At 41.3% G+C, this 23141-nt stretch overlaps 1 protein-coding gene and 1 long non-coding RNA gene across 2 annotated transcripts in view; one reads left to right on the forward strand and one right to left on the reverse strand.

The window, feature by feature from the left end:
* The window catches only part of LOC132162413 (putative disease resistance protein RGA1), an 85996-nt gene that overhangs the window by 24945 nt on the left and 37910 nt on the right, over nt 1-23141 (forward strand). The window lies entirely within an intron of this gene.
* Nucleotides 1742-21283, reverse strand: LOC132180803 (uncharacterized). Its single transcript, XR_015911429.1, has 2 exons — nt 21195-21283; nt 1742-2144 (listed from the first exon to the last, which is right to left on the reverse strand). It is a non-coding gene; the product is annotated as an uncharacterized LOC132180803 (long non-coding RNA).

Genomic DNA, 23141 nt, shown 5'->3' on the forward strand with positions numbered 1-23141 from the left:
TAGCCATCAAAGAATAGGTTTTTATATCTTGTTTAGAAGATGATATTCAATTTCAACAGGTATCTCCATTATTTCTTACTCCTGCATCTGTTAGGTTGATTAAGTATATGATACTTCATTGTGCAATCAGGCTGCTCCCACTTTAATAATTGAGTTACAGTCCCGATGGGTGGCAAAAATTTTAGCTGCCAAGGTGGCACTGCCAAGTGAAGAAGAGATGGCATCATCTGTGGAAGAACTCTACCAGCACGTGAAGGAGTGTGGATTGCCAAAGCACCACACTCATCAGCTTCAGCAGAACAAGGTTTTAGGGTCTCATATTCACTCATTTTTCTTTCATCTCAGACATTTCTTATTGTCTTAATTTGTTTCTTTTGTCGCAGTTTGATTACGAAAACTGACTAGCCACTCAATTGAGATTACCACCCCTGGAGGAGTGGAGAGAAGAGATGTATTTCCATGCATTGAAGAAGATTACTTCACATGATGATGATGAATATCGGGACACCTAGGATGTCATAGGTGGATGTAAGGATACTACAGCATGCTAAAGGCCAGTTCTTTGTAAAGATGACAGAGATTAATATGAAGTTTATTATCTCTATCTCTTTTCTTTTCTTTTTTTTTCCTTCTCTTTTTCTTCTTTTATTTATGGGCCAGATGGGTCACACTGACCCAAAAAGATAGGTCATAGTTATTTAAGTGTAACTAATTAGGCCTTCACAGAGGCAATATGATCCGCTCTATTTAAAGTGAAATTGAAATAAATTATTTTATGGTTGAGATTTAGTGTCGGGAGATAAATTTGTTGGCAAGTCATTCAAAAAGTTTAAATAATGTGGCATCCTTTACACCGTTAGATGAAACAACATTAAATCCTAACCATGTAATAGCTAATCTCAATAACAAGCAAAATGAAGTGGATGATCAAATATTTGAGTAGGAGTTAAATGTCATTTTTTATAATAACTCGGCTTTCTTCTTGATTGAATAAGGCTATTTGTATGGGATCTGAGCATTTATATTGATGACTGTTTACGCAGCCTATCCACATCCTCGTAAGTGTTACAAAACGAACAAACTAAATTATATATTATCCATTATATTTAATATCAACTTTAGAGAATAAGAGTAATATTTTAGATCAATCTTCTTTTGATAATTATGAATAGCCCATGTAACCACCAGTTGCCTACGGCTTCTCCATCCTCCATTTCACCAGAGATTGACCAGCAAACTCAACAAGAACTCTTGAAAGATGAAGGATATTCATCGTATTTAGCAAACAATTCATTTTCTACAATAGAATGAATACAATTGGGTGCATGATAAAACCCCAATGGGAGAGAGCAATCAAAAGAGAACATAATGAAAAAGAAGCCCGGCCTATACCAGTATATATACCACATTTTTATCTCACAAATATCCCACAATACTGATAAGATAGTCACAACCAACTCTAGAATATTTCTTTACTTTTAACGATGACTGTCTAAAGATCGGTTGAGTCTTGAGACTGGCACATCAACATTGTAAAATAGTTATGAAATAAATGTAGTTTTTAGTCTTACTATTAGACTAAAGATGCTCCTGACTATGGGAAAATATCAATCGGTACTCCATTTATATATATGCATATTTCTATTGGAAATTGATTGTATTTAACTCCCCATTATTTTCATTCTCAGTAAACAAGGAAAAATATCAGTAAAAAGGGAAATCACACTCAAGAGACTGAAAAAACACCAAAAACAAAACCCCCTTTGATTAAAACCAAGCATCAATATGTATTAGGTTTACAATAAGCCGAGCCCATCTAACCCACCTTTCAACCGAAAAAGTTCTTAGGACTTTGGATAAATCAATCATTCATACCTAAAAATATAATAATAAGAGGCTATAATTTACACCCTAAAAGGAGAAAAGTCCTAAAAAAAAAAAACAAAGAAGTCTTAGGAAGATCAGGAGCATCAATAATGTTGATTCCAACACCCAGCTAACAAAACAAAAGATTGCCTGATATGCAGTTTCTGCGTTTACTTGACAAAGTAGCCAAACAGGACGCCAAGGAGACCAACCAGCACCACAACAAATAGAGAGAGGCCACCAGCACGACTTTTGCTAATTTCTTTTCTCAGCAGATCCTGTAGTCAAATATAGTTATGACATTATTATGACAATTTATTGAAAGAAAAGACTGAGAAAAGCAAATTTGTAGAACTGGTTAAACTTTCAATCAAGAATGCATGTTTCATTGCAAGCCTCAGGCCCCAAAAAGAAAGAGGGCTGATCAAACAGTCAATATACGGCCTTCTATTGAAATCAGTTAATTTGCTCAACTAACAAGACAAATCACATAGAATCACTAGGTAACATTGGGCGCGAGCAATACGATTATGAATTTATTGAAAAACCACGGTAGCGTAAAAGATAATTGATACTGTTGGGAATAAATTCACACTACAAGCCCACCAAATTCTGGGCCCAATGGCCAAGGATAGGCCCATGAAGATATTAATTAAATATCAAGGACTATTTAATTAATTGATAGTCTTATATTCCAATTAGGATAATATTGGAATAAAGACGTCCTACTTATCTCTACAAGATGACTACTCAAGATTATCTCTACACGATATTTGTTGAATGTTTATCTTTACATGATAGTTGTTGAGTTCTATCTCAACTCTGAACTCTCAAACCAATTCAAATAAGAAGATCCAGTCCAAGTCTACTTCATCTCTCCGAGCCTATAAATAGGCCCCGACACAAGGTACTAAGGGATCTTGAATCCTGAAATATCCTTACACATATTATTGAGCGTATTGAATTATTGTGCACCGAAGCACAATATTTCTCTTAGAAACTTTCTGACTTTGGCATCGGAGTGTCCCGGGGAACCGGGGACCCCCTTGACAATGTTGTCTTTTTTGTAGTGATTTAGAGTGCACGACGACGTATTGAAGATCCTGAAGAAAGCGCATCCATCGTGTTGAAAACTGTTCTAACAGTTTGGCGCCGTCTGTGGGAACGATTATCTCGTTTCTCGCAAAAAAAAAAAATTCATCACGGTGAGCACTCAATCCGGCGACAGCCAACCAGATCGATGTCCATTGATTCAATTGAAATTGCTTAACAGTGTGGTGTCCACTCTCGCTACCGGAGCCCAGCACGACCCACACCTTCAGTCTGCCAGAGATTCACTGCCATTCGCAAGAGATCCACCACTGCTTGAGATCCGAACGCACAGCCCAACGATCTTTGCCGCACACCCCTGCAGGTCTCCATCACCTTTCGCAGATCCGCGTCCCTATAGATCGCCACTGCTGTTCGCAGATCCACGCCCCGCTCACCGCCGATCTCCCAACCATACCGCCGGAGCTTTAACCAGCAGCACTGATGTGGCATTTTTGTGACCAAAAATATCAATAATAAAATTACCACTCGCAATAGAACGAATCCCGTAGGATAGGGCTATATTAAGGGTGTCGAACCTCAAGGACTGCAGGGGTTTAATTATCAAAATTAAAAGATCAAAATTAACTTAATTAAAGGAGAGTGAATTGGTTGTGAGAATTTAAAGTGCATAAAATAAACGGAAATAAAGGAAGTAAATTTATGAGAGAGAGAGAGTAGGGTATTGACTTCACCACGATCCGCACATCAATGGTTAACCATAATTAACTCTAGTAATTCATTCTATGCATGTTATAATTTTAACAAGAAAATAATCTCATACAATCAATGAAATAGCATAACCTATCTTCGGTTGGCACGGACTGTCTACCTAAATTACACTAAACTAAAGTGTAGTACGATCCGTCTTCCCTAAGTATGGTCTATCTAACCCTATTGATTGCATGCCAATTAAATACCATTGTATAACTATCATTCTTATGATCATAGAAAATAAGAATGATTTGAATTCAATAATAGTAAAATAATTTATAAGACAAGATAAGAATTTTACTAATATTGATTTGGAATTTAAAGAACAAGTGCATTTAATATGAAGAACAGAAATTAACTGTAGCAATCCTCAGGTTATACAATCAACATGCATAAATTGAAAGACTAGAAATTAAATACAATCAAACCATTGTGCTTGGAAAGGGCTACATCAATACCCCATAATTTGGGTTTAGCTGCTCATGATTTCCTAAGCTCCACAGACTATTTTATTGAATTTTGCTCTAGAAGCCATGTGTCTGTTTACAATGTTTAGAGCCCTATTTATAGGAATTAGGAGAACCCTGAAAACCCTAAAATCCCTGAGAAAAACGGAGAGTAGTTTCCCAGTCCAATTGGGAGATAGAAATCCAAGTTCACGCTGGAGAGGAGTTCTTGCCGTGCACTGTACGCTCGAGTGCGCTCGATCCAAGACTTGGTGCGGTCGAGCGCAATGCGCTCGAGCTTAGCTGGTATGCGCGCGAGCGCAGGAATGCGCTCGACCCTTGATCGCAAACGCTCGAGCGCAGTGCGCTCGATCCCATGAATGCTGCGCTCGATCCTAGTTCCAGAATGCTCAACTTTTGGATCTTTTAACCCCAATTTCCAATGGTTTGTCAAATAAGACCTGAAACATAAAAACAAAACAAAATCAAACAAATAACAATGCTAAGGAATTAACATATGTAAATTAATGGGCTTGAATGTGCAACATTCGGCGCTGATCACACCCCCCAACTTACATATTGCTAGTCCCTTAGCAATATAAAACTAAAAATAAACTGAAAAACAAAAAGATAAATCCAGCTTTCGTGGGATATACGGTTGCATTTAGCATATGCAACAAGCTTTTTAAACCCCTAGGAGTTCCCTAGAGGACGAGTGAAGTCTCGTGAGGGTTTTCCAGGAATGATACCCACAAACATTTTCTAACCATGTAATTCCTAAGAATGCAATCTCATGACCATCATGGTTTTCAGTCATTAACAAGCTTAGTAAAACAAACACTATTTTCACAATTTCAGGCAATCACAACTTAGCTCCAATCATGGCAATTATGAGATATTACAAAATTCAATTTGTGTATGTGAACTCAACACATAATCAAGGGATTTCAAAACTAAACTCAATCATGCATGGATCAATACTCAAAATTCATCGAACTCCCCATCGGACAAACAACCAAGGCAACTTCTTCTCTCTCTCTCTCCTTTTTTTTTTTTTTTTTTTTTTTTTTTCACTTAGCTCCCTTAAGCTTTTTGATTGACCCATTTATCGAGTGTTAGGCCAATTACTCCCAAACCAGATGGTTTTAGGGCATTAGGTGTAGAAACACCCCTAAGGACTTACTAACTCGGGTCAAAAAGGCTACAAAGCTAAGCTACTCTTTTTTTTTTTTTTTGTCAACCAATCCAAACTTTTCACTTTTTGACGCGAACACTCACTGCTTAATGAGGCAAGAGATCCGGTTACTTGGTGGAAAGTTTAAAATGATCATTTTTATTTATTTATTTATTTTTATACTTTATGCCAAAGTTGTTTTCCCAATAAGTTGCCCAACTACATTCCGAATATTAAAACCAAACATTCTTGATTCCAGATTTTATACCCCACAGACTATATTCAAGTGTGCTTGTGAAAATTAAATTGAAACAAGTAATATTTCACGCTGCCAATGAGAGTAACCCAGTTTCAATTTCTTGATCAAGTGATCATGTGTTCGTTCTATTAAGCCCATCGATGAATTTCAAACCACAATAGGAAAATCAATAGCATGCTCAGAACTATCATGTATACACCCACAACGGCGCCAAAAATTGATGTGGCATTTTTGTGACCAAAAATATCAATAATAAAATTACCACTCGCAATAGAACGAATCCCATAGGATAGGGCTATATTGAGAGTGTCGAACCTTAAGGACTACAGGGGTTTAATTATCAAAATTAAAAGATCAAAATTAACTTAATTAAAAGAGAGTGAATTGGTTGTGAGAATTTAAAGTGCATAAAATAAACGGAAATAAAGGAAGTAAATTTATGAGAGAGAGAGTAGGGTATTGACTTCACCACGATCCGCACATCAATGGCTAACCATAATTAACTCTAGTAATTCATTCTATGCATGTTATAATTTTAACAAGAAAATAATCTCATACAATCAATGAAATAGCATAACCCATCTTCGGTTGGCACGGACCATCTACCTAAATTACACTAAACTAAAGTGTAGTACGATCCGTCTTCCCTAAGTATGGTCTATCTAACCCTATTGATTGCATGCCAATGAAATACCATTGTATAACCATCATTCTTATGATCATAGAAAATAAGAATGATTTGAATTCAATAATAGTATAATAATTTCTAATACAAGATAAGAATTTTACTAATATTGATTTGGAATTTAAAGAACAATTGCATTTAATATGAAGAACATAAATTAACTGTAGCAATCCTCAGGGTTATACAATCAACATGCATAAATTGAAAGACTAAAAATTAAATACAATCAAACCATTGTGCTTGGAAAGGGCTACATCAATACCCCACAATTTGGGTTTAGCTGCTCATGATTTCCTAAGCTCCACAGACTATTTTACTGAATTTTGCTCTAGAAGCCATGTGTCTGTTTACAATGTTTAGAGCCCTATTTATAGGAATTAGGAGAACCCTAAAAAATCCTAAAATCCCTGAGAAAAATGGAGAGCATTTTCCCAGTCCAATTGGGAGACAGAAATCCAAGTTCACGCTGGAGAGGAGTTCTTGCCGTGCACTGTACGCTCGAGTGCGCTCGATCCAAGACTTGGTGCGGTCGAGCGCAATGCGCTCGAGCTTAGCTGGAATGCGCGCGAGCGCAGGAATGCGCTCGACCCTTGATCGCAAACGCTCGAGCGCACTGCGCTCGATCCCATGAATGCTGCGCTCGATCCTAGTTCCAGAATGCTCAACTTTTGGATCTTTTAACCCCAATTTCTAATGGTTTGTCAAATAAGACTTGAAACATAAAAACAAAACAAAATCAAACAAATAACAATGCTAAGGAATTAATATATGTAAATTAAGGGGCTTGAATGTGCAACATTCGGCGCTGATCAAGCACCAATCTCGCTGGAGATCCAAGCCAGCGACCCACCACTATTGGAACCTCCAAACTCGCACTTGCGACCGCCGCTCCCTGCGTCGCCGATCTGTCCCACTGTCACTGACCCATCATGACCGGAGACCCAAAGTTCAGGTCGCTGACCCAGCTCCCAGCAAGACCAGCCGAGCCTTCAAACCGCATTGCCGTTCGCCGGAGGTCCAATGCCGATCGGAGACCCGCATACCTGTAAACCTGCGACAGAGCCATTCTCCCCTGGCCCGTGATAGATCCGTTCTGTCACCACCGTCAACGCACCTTAGGCATGGGGTATAAACGGCGTGCTACTGTGCTGGGAGGCCTGTGAAAAACAAAGAAAAAAGGAAAGGAAGAAGAGAAGGAAATGGTGCTGCACAGGAAAGAAAAAAAAAAGAAAAAAAGAGAAACGTGTGAAGGAGGGCCGTACGTACGGGTGAATTTGGAGAAGAAAATTGGCGTTTGACAACAGGTTTTTCTTATTCAATTTATATTCCTGTTCTGATTTAGGAATAGGTTATCCTGATTTAAGTTTATATTCCTATTCTGGTTTAGGAATAGGTTATCCTGATTTAAGCTTATATTCCTATTCTAGTTTAGGAATATGCTATTTTGGTTTAAATTCAAAATTTGGTTTCGATTGCTTGTGAGAATAAGGTAATTTTTATTCTAAATTATTACATTCCGAGGATACTCTATCCCGAATAAGAAGAACCGGGTATATCACTCCTAGATATGGAAAATGAAGAACCGGGTATATCACTCCCGGATATTTCAAAGAAGAACCGGGTATGTCACTCCCGATATTTTAAAGAAGAACCGGTTATATCACTCCCGGATATGGCAAAGGAAGAGCCGGGCATGTCACCCTAGATATGTCACCATCGGAGACAAGGAGAAAACCTTGGTTAAAAACAATTAACCCGGTAAAAAACAAGAAGACTCATTCTCGGCAACAAGGAGAAAACCTTGGGCAAAAACAAGGATAGGGAGACAACCCACAAAAACAAGGACAAGGAGAAAACCTTGAGTAAAAACAAAAAGGGACCCGACAATAAACAAGGATAAAGAGAAAACCTTGGGTAAAAACAATCAACGGGAGACAACCCAATAAAAAACAAGAAGATTCACCCCGGAGACAAGGAGAAAACCTTGGGCAAAAACAAGAATAGGGAGACAACCCTCTAAAATAAGGACAAGGAGAAAACCTTGGGTAAAAACAAGGATAGGGAGACAACCCTCTAAAACAAGGACAAGGAGAAAACCTTGGGCAAAAACAAAAACGGGAGACAACCCGGCAATAAACAAGGACAAGGAGAAAACCTTGGACAAAAACAATTAACGGGAGACAGCACGGTCAAAAAACAAGAAGACAAAGAGACAACCTTGGGCAAAAACAATCAACGGGAGACAACCCGGTAAAAAACTGATCAGCACCGAATGTTGCACATTCAAGCCCCTTAATTTACATATGTTAATTCCTTAGCATTGTTATTTGTTTGATTTTGTTTTGTTTTTATGTTTCAGGTCTTATTTGACAAACCATTGGAAATTGGGGTTAAAAGATCCAAAAGTTGAGCATTCTAGAACTAGGATCGAGCGCAGCATTGATGGGATCGAGCGCACTACACTCGAGCGTTTGCGATCAAGGGTCGAGCGCATTCCAGCGCTCGCGCGCATACCAGCTAAGCTCGAGCGCATTGCGCTTGAGCACACCAAGTCTTGGATCGAGCGCACTCGAGCATACAGTGCACGGCAAGAACTCCTCTCCATCGTGAACTTGGATTTCTGTCTCCCAATTGGACTGGGAAACTGCTCTCCATTTTTCTCAGGGATTTTAGGGTTTTTAGGGTTCTCCTAATTCCTATAAATAGGGCTCTAAACATTGTAAACAGACACACGGCTTCTAGAGCAAAATTCAGTAAAATAGTCTGTGGAGCTTAGGAAATCATAAGCAGCTAAACCCAAATTGTGGGGTATTGATGTAGCCCTTTCCAAGCACAATGGTTTGATTGTATTTAATTTCTAGTCTTTCAATTTATGCATGTTGATTGTATAACCCTGAGGATTGCTACAGTTAATTTCTGTTCTTCATAGTAAATGCAGTTGTTCTTTAAATTCCAAATCAATATTAGTAAAATTCTTATCTTGTCTTAGAAATTATTTTACTATTATTGAATTCAAATCATTCTTATTTTCTATGATCATAAGAATGATGGTTATACAATGGTATTTAATTGGCATGCAATCAATAGGGTTAGATAGACCATACCTAGGGAAGACGGTACTACACCTTAGTTTAGTGTAATTTAGGTAGACGGTCCGTGCCAACTGAAGATGGGTTATGCTATTTCATTGATTGTATGAGATTATTTTCTTGTTAAAATTATAACATGCATAAAATGAATTACTAGAGTTAATTATGGTTAACCATTGATGTGCGGATCGTGGTGAAGTCAATACCCTACTTTCTCTCTCATAAATTTACTTCATTTATTTCCGTTTATTTTATGCACTTTAAATTCTCACAACCAATTCACTCTCTTTTAATTAAGCTAATTTTGATCTTTTAATTTTGATAATTAAACCTCTGCAGTCCTTGAGGTTTGACATTCTCAATATAGCCCTATCCTATGAGATTCGTTCTATTGCGAGTGGTAATTTTATTATTGATATTTTTTGTCACAAAAATGCCACATCAATTTTTTGGCGCCATTGCCGAGGACTGCTTAACGGTTTATTTGTCAAATTTTAGAGATTAATTTTAGCTTAATAATTTATTTTCCTGTTTTAAGTTGCTAATTTTTAATTCTGTTTTGTGTTGATTTTATTGTTTTTCAGAAACTGCAAACAGGTCCGTAAGTTGCCTTCTCTGTGATTGCGATCAAGCACAGCCCGTGTGCGATCGAGCGCACGGCTGCACTACAGCAGGATTCCAGCCAGTAGCGCTCGAGCCCTTCACTCCTGCGCCGCACCCATCTGCAGCAGTACGCTCGAGCGCACCCTACCGTGCGATCGAGCTCACTTGCAGCATCCTGCATCCAGACCCTAAGTGCACACCAAGGCCGTTTGTGAGCTTGTTTGTTGTCTGTTTTAGCTTAATTTTTCTGCTTTTCTCTAAATTTCTTTTTAGTTTATGTTAGGTCGACGTTCTTTATCTTTTCCATTAATTTCTTGCAACCTTGAAATCGAACGCACTCTTAGACAAATTAGATCCCAAAATAACTCTAATTTGCTAGAGGAACGTTCCACTGAGACTATGGGGGACGGTAATCACGTAGCATTGCAAGATCACTATCTTCCTACCACTTACACTACTCCCACATGTCTCCGGTTGCCGGAAATTATGGCAACCCATTATGAAATTAAGCCTAGCACCATACGCAGTTTACCTTCCTTTTTAGGGCTTAGCACTGAAAATCCTTATGAATTCCTCGGTGATTTCGAATCAATCTGTGAGACTACTAAAATGAATGGATTCACTGAGGATGCCCTAAGGATGCGTCTTTTTCCTTTCTCCCTCAAGGAAAAAGCCAAACATTGGTTCCAATCCTTAACACCTAATTCTATCACTTCTTGGGTGCAATTGCAACAAAAATTTCTTAAGAAGTACTTTCCCATAGGCATGACCAATGATACTAGGAGAGCCATCACTACATTCTCCCAGTATGAGGGAGAGGATTTTCATGAGACTTGGGATAGGTTGCAGACCTTGCTTAGATCATGTCCACACCACGCTGTCCCAAAATGGCAGCTAGTACAGTGTTTTTATGATGGCCAGACCGAGTCCAATAGAAAAATGGTAGATGCTTCATGTGGGGGGACATTCATGTTGAAAAGTGAAGATGAAGCATGGTCTATGTTTGAAAACTTAAGTAACAATTCTCTTCAGCAGGTTTCCGCAAGACGAAGGGCACCAGCACCTAAGGCACCCAAGACGGAGAGATTGTATGAAGCTGGCCATTCTTCAAACATGGCCAACCAAGTAGTCGAGGCTATTACCAAGAAGTTGGATCAAGTTCTGTTGACTGCTGGTTTTGCTCCTAATACTGCTCACACACACACTGAAGCATGCTCATTCTGTTCCAGTCCTATGCATCATGTAAATAACTGCCCCATTACTGGAAATTATACTGACATTTCTAATGAGCAGGTTAATGCAGCTTTCTCCAGACCGGGTAACGATCCGTACTCCAATACCTACAACCCCGGGTGGCGAAATCATCCAAATTTCTTATGGAAGAATTCAAGCAACTCATCCTCAAGGCCGCACAATCATTCTCAATCCAACAGGCAGCCCTACCAACCTCAGTCCACTTACCGGCCTCCACAGCAGCACTACCAAGCTCCCTCCGAGTCTAATTTTGAGGATCGGATTGTAAAGGCAGTAACTGAGCTGACCAGCGAGATCAAGCAGTCAATTAAATCTCAAAAGGAAATAGTCAACTCGCATTCTCAATCCATTGCCAAGCTAGTAGCTCAAGTCGGACAACTTGCCAACACCATCAATAGAAGAGATGAAGGAAAGCTTCCAAGTCAGCCAGTGGTAAACCCCAAGGGGCACTATATGGTTGATGAAGGCACTTCATACCATCAGCAAGTTCAAGCCATCACTACCTTAAGAAGCGGCAAAATAGTTGACAATCATGTAGAGGAGAAGAAAAATGAACACAAGGAGGTTGCACAGAATTTGCAGAATGATAAAAGCAAGCAAGTAAGCCATGAGGCTTCGTCATCAGCAGCATCCACTCCAAAGATCCCATATGAGCCACCAGCCCTTTTCCCAAAACGTCTCAAGGCACCTTCCCACTTTGGGAAACAAGGCGAGAAAATACAAGGAATGATGGAGATGTTCAAACAGGTAAAGATCAATCTCCCCCTTCTTGATGCCATTGCACAAATGCCTGCCTATGCCAAGTTCCTCAAAGACTTGTGTACTCAAAAACGGAAGACCAGAAACCACATCCCCAAGAAAGTTCTTCTGACTGAGCAAGTAAGTTCTCTAATCAAACACAACACCCCTCCGAAGTTCAAAGACCCCGGAGCTCCTACAATTTCATGCATCATCGGAAAAAGAGAGATTGATAAGGCACTCTTAGATTTGGGAGCTGGAGTGAATTTACTTCCCTATTCAGGATATCAGCAGCTGGGCCTTGGGGAGCTGAAGCCCACCACAGTGATTCTGCAATTAGCTGATCAGTCGATTAAGAAACCTAAAGGGATTGTAGAAGATGTGATCATCCAGGTGGATAAATTTTTCTTCCCAGTAGACTTTATCGTGCTGGATACCGAGCCTGTGCCCAATCCCGAGAAGCTAGTTCCTGTCATCCTTGGGCATCCATTCTTAGCCACAGCAAATGCATGCATGAACTGTCGAACTGGAGTCATGGAAATCTCATTTGGCAATATGAAAGTTCGGTTGAATATCTTTACTGCGTTTCAGCATGCTCTTGATCAGAATGAGTGTTTCTTTTTGGACAGCATTGAAGAATATATAGAAGACTCACTACCCAGTCTCCTGACAAAAGACTCAGTAGAAGCTTGCCTGAATTATTTCGACTTTGAAGAATTCAACACCGACCAATACATTCAAGAGGTTCATGAATTGTTAGAAACAGCCGCCAGTGCAGATTTCCACCCATGGAGAGTAGTAAAGGAGCCTCTGCCTGTGACATCAAGCACTCCTCCTGTTCCATCCCTACTGTCTCCACCGAAGCTTGAGTTGAAGCCCTTGCCAGAAAAGCTCAAATATGCCATTCTGGGGTCCAACAACACCCTGCCGGTCATCATTGCTTCCAACTTACAAAAAGACCAAGAAGACAGTCTGCTTGCAGTGTTAAAGGAGTATAAAGAGGCTTTTGGTTGGACCGTGGCAGATTTGGAAGGCATTGACCCCTCTATCTGTATACACCAGATCCATTTGAAGAAGATGCTCGACCCTCCCGTCAGGCACAACGCCGGTTGAATCCCAACATGAAGGAGGTAGTAATGAAAGAGGTCGTCAAGTTATTTGATGCAGGCATCATCTACCCCATCTCAGATAGCAAATGGGTGAGCCCCACTTAAGTGGTCCCAAAGAAATCAGGCATCACCGTTGTTGAGAATTCTGCTGGCGAATTGGTTCCACAGCGCACAACCACGGGGTGGCATGTCTGCATTGACTACCGGAAGCTCAATTCTCATACCCGAAAGGATCACTTCCCGCTCCCATTCATTGATTAAATTTTGGAGCGTCTTGCTGGCCAGAGCTACTATTGCTTCTTAGATGGCTATTCCGGGTATAATCAGGTTGCAGTTGATCCCCAAGACCAAGAGAAGACGAAGTTCACATGTCCATTCGGCACCTTTTCTTACCGACGCATGCCCTTCAGCTTATGCAATGCACCTGCCACATTCCAGAGATGTATGATGTCTATCTTCTCCGACATGGTGGAAAATTTTTTGGAGGTATTTATGGATGACTTTTCTGTTTTTGGATCTTCTTTTGATAAATGCCTCCATAATCTGTCACTTATGCTTCAACGTTGCAAAGAAACTAACCTGATTTTGAGTTGGGAGAAAAGCCACTTCATGGTCCAGGAAGGTATAGTTTTGGACCATATAGTGTCCAAACGAGGTATTGAGATGGACCAGGCCAAAGTTGAGCTCATTGAAAATTTACCACCACCCACTTCAGTGAAGCAGATCCGTTCATTCCTAGGGCACGTGGGCTTCTATCGTCGTTTCAACAAAGATTTCAGCAAAATCTCAAGGCCCTTATGTCACTTGCTTGCTAAGGACACTCCTTTTCACTTTGATGAAGCATGTCACCTGGCATTCCAGCAGCTCCGATCCCTATTATCCTCTGCCCCCATCATGCAGCCGCCTGACTGGTCATTGCCCTTTGAGATCATGTGTGATGCATCTGATTATGCTGTGCGTGCAGTTTTAGGACAACGGGTAGGCAAGCTTCCTCATGTCATTTATTATGCTAGCAAGACGTTGATAGATGCTCAAGTCAATTACACAACCACTGAGAAAGAATTGCTAGCTATGGTATTTGCTCTGGATAAATTCCACTCATATCTTCTGGGATCCAAGGTTATAATTTTTTCTGATCATGCTGCTCTACGACACCTGCTGGCCAAGAAGGAAACAAAGCCTCGGTTGATCCGCTGGATTCTACTTCTGCAAGAGTTTGACATCGAGATTCAGGACAAGAAGGGTACTAAAAATGTTGTTGCTGACCATTTGTCACGGATTTCGTTTGAGACACCCCAACCGGTTCCTGTTCATGACTCGTTCCCAGATGAGCAACTCTTAGAAATTACCCTGAGAAATCCGCCGTGGTATGCCGATATTGTCAATTACCTCGCAACAGGTCGGGTTCCCTCTCAGTGGTCTAAGCAAGATAAGGACCGCTTCTTCAAGCAAGTCCGATTCTATTATTAGGAAGATCCAGAGTTGTTCAAGTATTGTGCTGACCAGATCATCCGACGATGTGTTCCTGAGAGTGAATTTTCTGGCATTCTTACCTTTTGTCATTCTCTAGCTTGTGGGGGACATTTCAGTGCCAAGAAGACCGCCGCCAAGGTTCTCCAATACGGATTCACATGGCCCACCTTGTTCAAAGATGCCTATGACTTCTGCCGAGCTTGTGAGCAATGTCAGCGCCTAGGATCTATGTCTTGGAGGGACATGATGCCATTGAACCCCATCCTTATAGTCGAGATTTCTGATGTCTGGGGTATCGACTTCATTGGACCCTTCCCACCATCTTGTGGACATGAGTATATTTTGGTAGGAGTAGATTATGCTCTAAGTGGGTCGAAGCTATCGCCACAAAGACCAATGATCACAAGGTTGTAGTGAAGTTCCTCCAAGCCAACATTTTTAGCAGATTTGGTACTCCTTGGGCTATCATCAGTGATGGAGGTAGACACTTTTACAACCGGTTTTTCAAAGCCTTGCTTCTCAAGTATTCTGTCACACATAAGGTCGCTAGTCCTTACCATCCTCAAACAAGTGACCAAGTGGAAGTGTCTAACCGGGAGATTAAGCATATTCTGGAGAAAACGGTTAGGCCGGACCACAAGGATTGGTCCTTGCGCCTCAATGATGCATTATGGGCCTACCGCACAGCTTACAAAACCCCTATTGGAATATCTCCCTATCGGCTGGTTTATGGCAAGGCGTGTCACCTCCCTGTGGAATTAGAACACAAGGCTATATGGGCCATCAAGCAGTTCAATTTCGACATGCAAGCTGCCGGTCCGCACCGGAAACTTCAATTGACAGAGTTGGAGGATCTGCGGCGCAATGCCTATGATAGTGCTTGCCTTTATAAGAAGCGGACTAAGGCCTTCCATGACAAACATATCTTGCCCAAAAAATTTGTTCGGGACCAGAAAGTATGGCTCTTCAATTCCAAACTCCGGCTTTTCCCTGGGAAGCTCTGTTCAAGATGGGACGGCCCCTTCATAGTCAACTCAGTGTCACCCCATGGAGCTGTTGAATTGCAGGACCTCAAGGATGGCACTCTATTCAAGGTCAACGGTCAAAGGTTGAAGCCTTGCATCCAGAACCTCGAGCCAGGTACAGATGTGGAATCCGTCGATTTGATGGATCCCGTCTATCTTTTTGATTAAGGCACTAACACCCTGGGCTTGAGCGCACCCACTGTGCACTTGATCCCAGTACACGTGCCTGCGCTCGAGCCCACCCTGCGTGGGATCGAGCGCAGCCACTCTCCACTTAGCACACACGTGCACGCGAACGCTCGAGCGCACCTTCAGTGCCGTTCGAGTGTATGCCCGTACTCCACTCCATCCTCTGCACGAGTGCGATCGAGCACACGCTAGTGCCGCTCGAGGGCACTCGTCGAAAGACCTCACGTGCCCTTTTTAGGTCATAACATCCCCTCTTTCTCCCCCATTTTTTCCCTCTCTCGCAGCACCGCCCCCTCCCCCACCACTGCGCACACCCAACACCACCACCCAATCCCACCACCAAACACCACCAATCTCCACCCCGTCGCCGCCGTACTCCCCTACCACCGCCGAAACCCCAACGTCGCCCCACGTTTCCCCTCTCCGACCCCTTTCACCACCCCCATTTCCCATTCTCCCCCACACCCCACCGCCCCAGTTTTCTCCATTTTTTTTGTAGAAATTAGCAGTCCGTGGGTCCACAGACTGCTCTGTGTTGGATATTCTTTCTTTTGCAGGGGGTTGGGCAGCACCGCAGGGTGGTTTTCCATCTCCTCCCTTTAGGAGTGCCCACCAAGTGCTCGATAAAATGCCTCAACGAAGCCCAGCCTTGCTTCCAGCCACGGCTTCCACATCCCGTGCTTCCCCTGCCCGGGAGACCACTCCTGAGGCCCCCTCCCAGCCGTTACCCCGCCGTGGGAGGCAACAGAAGCTGATCTTGGAGACCTCTTTTGCCGTTGACACCGTCTTCCATAGCCTCCAAGCCACCAAGTGGGCGGTCAAAGAATGCCGACGGCGCGGTCTCACCGCCCTGTTCCAGCCCGTCAGCCCCGTTGCTTATGAAGGGCTGGTTCGGGACTTTTATCCTAACTGGACTTTTGATTGTACCCGGCCGGGCGTCCTCTCTTCATCCGTGGCGGGCATCGACGTGGAGCTGACCACTGAAGACATTGCTTCTGCCTTGCAGTGTTCTCATGAGTGCCCGTCCGACATTTTGGCCCGGGATGGCTCACCTCGGTACTCCGACCTCCCGGCTGACCTCACACTGCAGTTTATTGTGGATGACATGTGCCACGGCCGCTACACCGATGACCTCCGCAATTCCACAAGCAAGGTCTTGCTTCCCTCCCGCTTGTGGTTCGTGGACTTCATCCTACAGCGGAATGTGTGCCCCTTTGGACACAAGACGCAGCGGCGCGGCCCCTTTCTTGCAGCACTCTATGCCTTTCAGAGAGGCTAGTGGATCTCCATTCCCCAGCTCATTTGGGACCAGCTGCACAAGTTTTGGGATGGGGCAATTGTGCGGTGCACGCAGGGTTCGGCGTCATGGGGACTTCCATTCCCGTTTCTCCTCACCCAGATCTTTCAAACCTGAGGCATAGAGGGTACCCCGACTGATGGTCCTATTTCCACACATCCTCAGTTTGGTCTGATCCAGTGGAATCAGAGTTATTCTCACATGCCGCGACAACGTCGGGCACCTGCAGCAGCAGCGGTCGATAGGGACGCTGATGGACCTGTGCATGATGAGCCACCTCCAGCAGCGCCGGTCGATAGCATGGGAGCACCAGCTACAGTCACTCTAACCATATCCCAGTATGAATCCTTACATAAAGAACTGCAGGACCTCCGCGCTGAGCTTGCAAACCAGAGAGCGGAAGACAGGCGCCAGGCAGATGAACGATTTAAAGCGCAGCAAGAACTGCTGCGTGCCATTGTAGCTCGGCTGCCACCTGCTCCAGGGGCCTCTTCTTCTGTGCCACAGTGACAGGTTTGGTGTTTCTTTTTCCCCTTGCATTGTTTTATTGTTATTTTCCACACACTGAGGACATTGTGCACTTTAAGTTGGGGGCTGTGGGCGTATACATGATAGTTTTGAGCATGCTATTGATTTTCCTATTGTGGTTTGAAATTCATTGATGGGCTTAATATAACGAACACGTGATCACTTGATTAAGAAATTGAAACTGGGTTACTCTCATTGGCAGCATGAAATATTACTTGTTTCAATTTAATTTTCACAAGCACACTTGCATATAGTCTGTGGGGTATAAAATATGGAATCAAGAATGTTTGGTTTTAATATTCGGAATGTAGTTGGGCAACTTATTGGGAAAACAACTTTGGCATAAAGTATAAAAATAAAAAAATAAAAAAATAAAAAAAAATGATCATTTTGAACTTTCCACCAAGTAACCGGATCTCTTGCCTCATTAAGCAGTGAGTGTTCGCATCAAAAAGTGAAAAGTTTGGATTGGTTGACAAAAAAAAGAAAAGAAAAAGAGTAGCTTAGCTTTGTAGCCTTTTTGACCCGAGTTAGTAAGTCCTTAGGGGTGTTTCTACACCTAATGCCCTAAAACCATCTAGTTTGGGAGTCATTGGCCTAACACTCAATAAATGGGTCAATCAGAAAGCTTAAGGGAGCTAAATGAAAAAAAAAAAAAAAAAAGAAAAAGAAGAAGTTGCCTTGGTTGTTTGTCCGATGGGGAGTTCAATGAATTTTGAGTATTGATCCATGCATGATTGAGTTTAGTTTTGAAATCCCTTGATTATGTGTTGAGTTCACATACACTAATTGAATTTTGTAATATCTCATAATTGCCATGATTGGAGCTAAGTTGTGATTGCCTGAAATTGTGAAAATAGTGTTTGTTTTATTAAGCATGTTAATGACTGAAAACCATGATGGTCATGAGCTTGCATTCTTAGGAATTACATGGTTAGAAAATGTTTATGGGTATCATTCCTGGAAAACCCTCACGAGACTTCACTCGTCCTCTAGGGAACTCCTAGGGGTTTAAAAGGCTTGTTGCATATGCTAAATGCAACCGTATATCCCACGAAAGCTGGATTTATCTTTTTGTTTTTTAGTTTATTTTCCATTTTATATTACTAAGGGACTAGCAATATGTAAGTTGGGGTTGTGATCAGCGCCGAATGTTGCACATTCAAGCCCCTTAATTTACATATGTTAATTCCTTAGCATTGTTATTTGTTTGATTTTGTTTTGTTTTTATGTTTCAGGTCTTATTTGACAAACCATTGGAAATTGGGGTTAAAAGATCCAAAAGTTGAGCATTCTAGAACTAGGATCGAGCGCAACATTCATGGGATCGAGCGCACTGCGCTCGAGCGTTTGCGATCAAGGGTCGAGCGCATTCTTGCGCTCGCGCGCATACCAGCTAAGCTCGAGCACATTGCGCTTGAGCGCACCAAGTCTTGGATTGAGCGCACTCGAGCGTACAGTGCACGGCAAGAACTCCTCTCCAGCGTGAACTTGGATTTCTGTCTCCCAATTGGACTGGGAAACTGCTCTCCGTTTTTCTCAGGGATTTTAGGATTTTTAAGGTTCTCCTAATTCCTATAAATAAGGCTCTAAACATTGTAAACAGACACACGGCTTCTAGAGCAAAATTCAGTAAAATAGTCTGTGGAGCTTAGGAAATCATGAGCAGCTAAACCCAAATTGTGGGGTATTGATGTAGCCCTTTCCAAGTACAATGGTTTAATTGTATTTAATTTCTAGTCTTTCAATTTATGCATGTTGATTGTATAACCCTGAGGATTGCTACAGTTAATTTCTGTTCTTCATATTAAATGCAGTTGTTCTTTAAATTCCAAATCAATATTAGTAAAATTCTTATCTTGTCTTAGAAATTATTTTACTATTATTGAATTCAAATCATTCTTATTTTCTATGATCATAAGAATGATGGTTATACAATGGTATTTAATTGGCATGCAATCAATAGGGTTAGATAGACCATACCTAGGGAAGACGGATCGTACTACACCTTAGATTAGTGTAATTTAGGTAGACGGTCTGTGCCAACCGAAGATGGGTTATGCTATTTCATTGATTGTATGAGATTATTTTCTTGTTAAAATTATAACATGCATAGAATGAATTACTAGAGTTAATTATGGTTAACCATTGATGTGCGGATCGTGGTGAAGTCAATACCCTACTCTCTCTCTCATAAATTTACTTCCTTTATTTCCGTTTATTTTATGCACTTTAAATTCTCACAACCAATTCACTCTCTTTTAATTAAGTTAATTTTGATCTTTTAATTTTGATAATTAAACCCCTACAGTCCTTGAGGTTCGACACCCTCAATATAGCCCTATCCAACGGGATTCGTTCTATTGCGAGTGGTAATTTTATTATTGATATTTTTGGTCACAAAAATGCCACATCAAAAACAATGAGCTACCCCAAGACAAACGGGGAACAAATATTAGTCCGTTGAAAGACTTAAGAATTATTGTTGAAGATTATTATGCAAGTCTGGAGCCTAGTTTGTAAAAACGGGCATTTGAGAGATGACCGGGCATGATCCCCGAGTATCTCACGGATATAACAGGCTTAGCCCCCGGGCAAAGGAACTAGTTGGGGGTACTCTCGACAACCATAAGACAAGGAGACAACCTTGGGCTAAAAACAAGCAACATGAGACAATCCAGTCACAAAACAAGGAATCACCCCAAGGTGAACGGGGAACAAAAGTTAGTCTATTGAAAGACTTACAAATTACTGCTTAAAGGTTATTGTGCAGGTTTGGATTATCTTTATGAATTGGAGAGGTACCCGGGCATGATCCCCGGGTATCTCGAAACTTGGATGGGTTTAACCGCCTAGGCAAAGGATAGAGCTGGGGGGTGCTCCCGAGAACTCAGGCAATGCCAAAAATAGAGCAGAAAAGCTCCAACTAACGAGCTCAAAGCACACTCATTAGGGAGACATGAGTCTCGGATAAGGTCAAACAACAAGCCGCCAAAAGACTTTGATTAAATTCCCATTACCCAAGTACCTTGGCTAAGGGAATTGGGGGGTAACTGTTGGGAATAAATTCACACTACAAGCCCACCAAATTCTGGGCCCAATGGCCAAAGATAGGCCCATGAAGATATTAATTAAATATCAAGGACTATTTAATTAATTGATAGTCTTATATTCCAATTAGGATAATATTGGAATAAAGACGTCCTACTTATCTCTACAAGATGACTACTCAAGATTATCTCTACACGATATTTGTTGAATGTTTATCTTTACATGATAGCTGTTGAGTTCTATCTCAACTCTGGACTCTCAAACCAATTCAAATAAGAAGATCCAGTCCAAGTCTACTTCATCTCTCCGAGCCTATAAATAGGCCCCGACACAAGGTACTTAGGGATCTTGAATCCTGAAATATTCTCACACATATTATTGAGCGTATTGAATTATTGTGCACCGAAGCACAATATTTCTCTTAAAAACTTTCTGACTTTGGCATCGGAGTGTCCCCGGGGAACCGGGGACCCCCGTGACAATGCTGTCTTTTTTGTAGTGATTTGGAGTGCACGACGACGTATTGAAGATCCTGAAGAAAGCGCATCCACCGTGTTGAAAACTGTTCTAACAGATACTATATAATGTACAAACAAAACCGATACCAGTTCCTGATGTAGTTTCTGGTTTTGTTGCAAAGCATAAGCTTTCTCCTCGGTCAAGTTGGAAATCATAGACCACTCCTGAAGAAAAATACATTGAACACAAAATACAAGGTAATCAATCAATTGTATTGGAGGAGAATTGACAATAATCAAGCATAGAAACAGAAAAGCATAAAACAAACGTCAATTAAAACAAAAGATATCCATAAGAAGATAATTAACAACAGGGCCAGCTGCCTGTTTGTAGGGCTAAAATAGCGGTTGCGGTTAGTGGCTAAAACCGCTAACCGCAACCGCCTATGCGGTTAGTAAAAATTACTAACCGCCTCCGCTAACCGGATAGCGGTTAACCGCTTTGTGATAACCGCTTTTTCCTAACCGCTTTTTTTGGGCTTTTTTTTTGACCGGTTTTGGGTTCACTTTAAATCTTTTTTTTTTTGCTCATTTTGAACCTTTTTTTTATTGTTTTTGTTTTTTTTTTCTCTTTTCAATTCCCTTGTTTTCGGTTTCAGCTCCCATAATTCTGATACATCTAATGTTGCTTGCACATTGTAATAAACAAACTTTTGATTAACACAAACATGCACAAGTACCCTTTTCCCTTTATTGAACAAAAAAAAAAAATACAAGAGAACCTGCTTTGGCCGAAACCCTAGCTACTTGGGCCTAAGCCTCTAATAATCTTGTGTAAATGGTGTAAAAATCAAAATCAAGTTACTAAACTTACCTTGCTTGGCGACAAGAGACGGCGAGTTGAGAGAGGGAGCGACGGAGACGGTGAGTTAAGAGAGGGAGCGACGGAGAGTCGGTGACAACGAGTTGTGAGAGAGAGAGAGAGAGCGACGCGAGACGGAGTCAATATGTGAGAGTGAGGCAGGCGAGGCAGGCTTGAGAGTTGAGAACTTGAGAGGCTGCGGCTTGCAGATGCAAGGCTTCGGATTTAGAATCGCAAATGCAGGGAGAAGGAGGCAAGGAGCTTCGGATTTTGGGGTTAGAAAAGAGGGAATATATAGAAGTGCAAAACGACGTCGTTTTGCACTTCTATATAATAAAAAATTAATAATAATAAAACATTAAAACTGATGTTAGGGGGAATCGAACCCCGGAACTTTTGTTGAAAAACTCGCACATGTACCACTACGCTACAACACCTCAAAGTGGTTTTTACTAACCACTTTCAAAGCGGTCAGGCGACTAGCGGTTAGCGATTATAGCGGTTAGCAGTTAGCGATTGTGATTATGCAATTTTAAATTTCAGCCCTACCTGTTTGAACCTTAGCAACAACTTTTTCAAGATAGATAGTACATAATGCCTAATCCATGGTACCCCATTATCCTATCTATTAATCAACTTACGTAAGAAATTGTCCTGGGGACCTAACATCTCGTGACGTAAAGGATTTATATAAGGTGTAAGACAAAAAGCTTTCACAGAATTAGTGAGTTTCTGACACTATTGAGTTTGTCTTTGACCACATCTTACAAGCAACCTGAATTCCAGAACAAATTTAACATGACTTTTGTCTGTATCTTGTTGTCGCTATAAGACAGCTGGCTAAGATTAGAAATGACCTATTATAGGCAAAAGCTAAGAGCATGGGGTCTAAAAGCTAATGTGTTTTTCATTGATACAGTAAAAGCTAAATCACCCAGGCACAACTGTGACTTTCATTTATTAAATTCTTGTATTTGAGTAATAATCTCTCTTTTTCCTATGATAAGAGGTCTATAAGCCTATTCCAAGGATGAAAACTTAATCTAAATTAACTGAAATCATATTAGCCACTGCAGAAGTATGAAAAAACAACCATCGGTCTATATTATATGTATATACTCCCAATAATTATCTGTTCAACAACCTAGAAGCAACCCCCACTTCGATTTCTCCAATGATCAGCATTTATTATTTGACCTGACTTGAAGCAGGAACGGAGGAGGTGTTACTAA

The sequence above is a fragment of the Corylus avellana genome, chromosome 2 (assembly GCF_965113065.1).
Source record: "Corylus avellana chromosome 2, dhCorAvel1.hap1.2, whole genome shotgun sequence".
Lineage (NCBI taxonomy): Eukaryota > Viridiplantae > Streptophyta > Magnoliopsida > Fagales > Betulaceae > Corylus > Corylus avellana.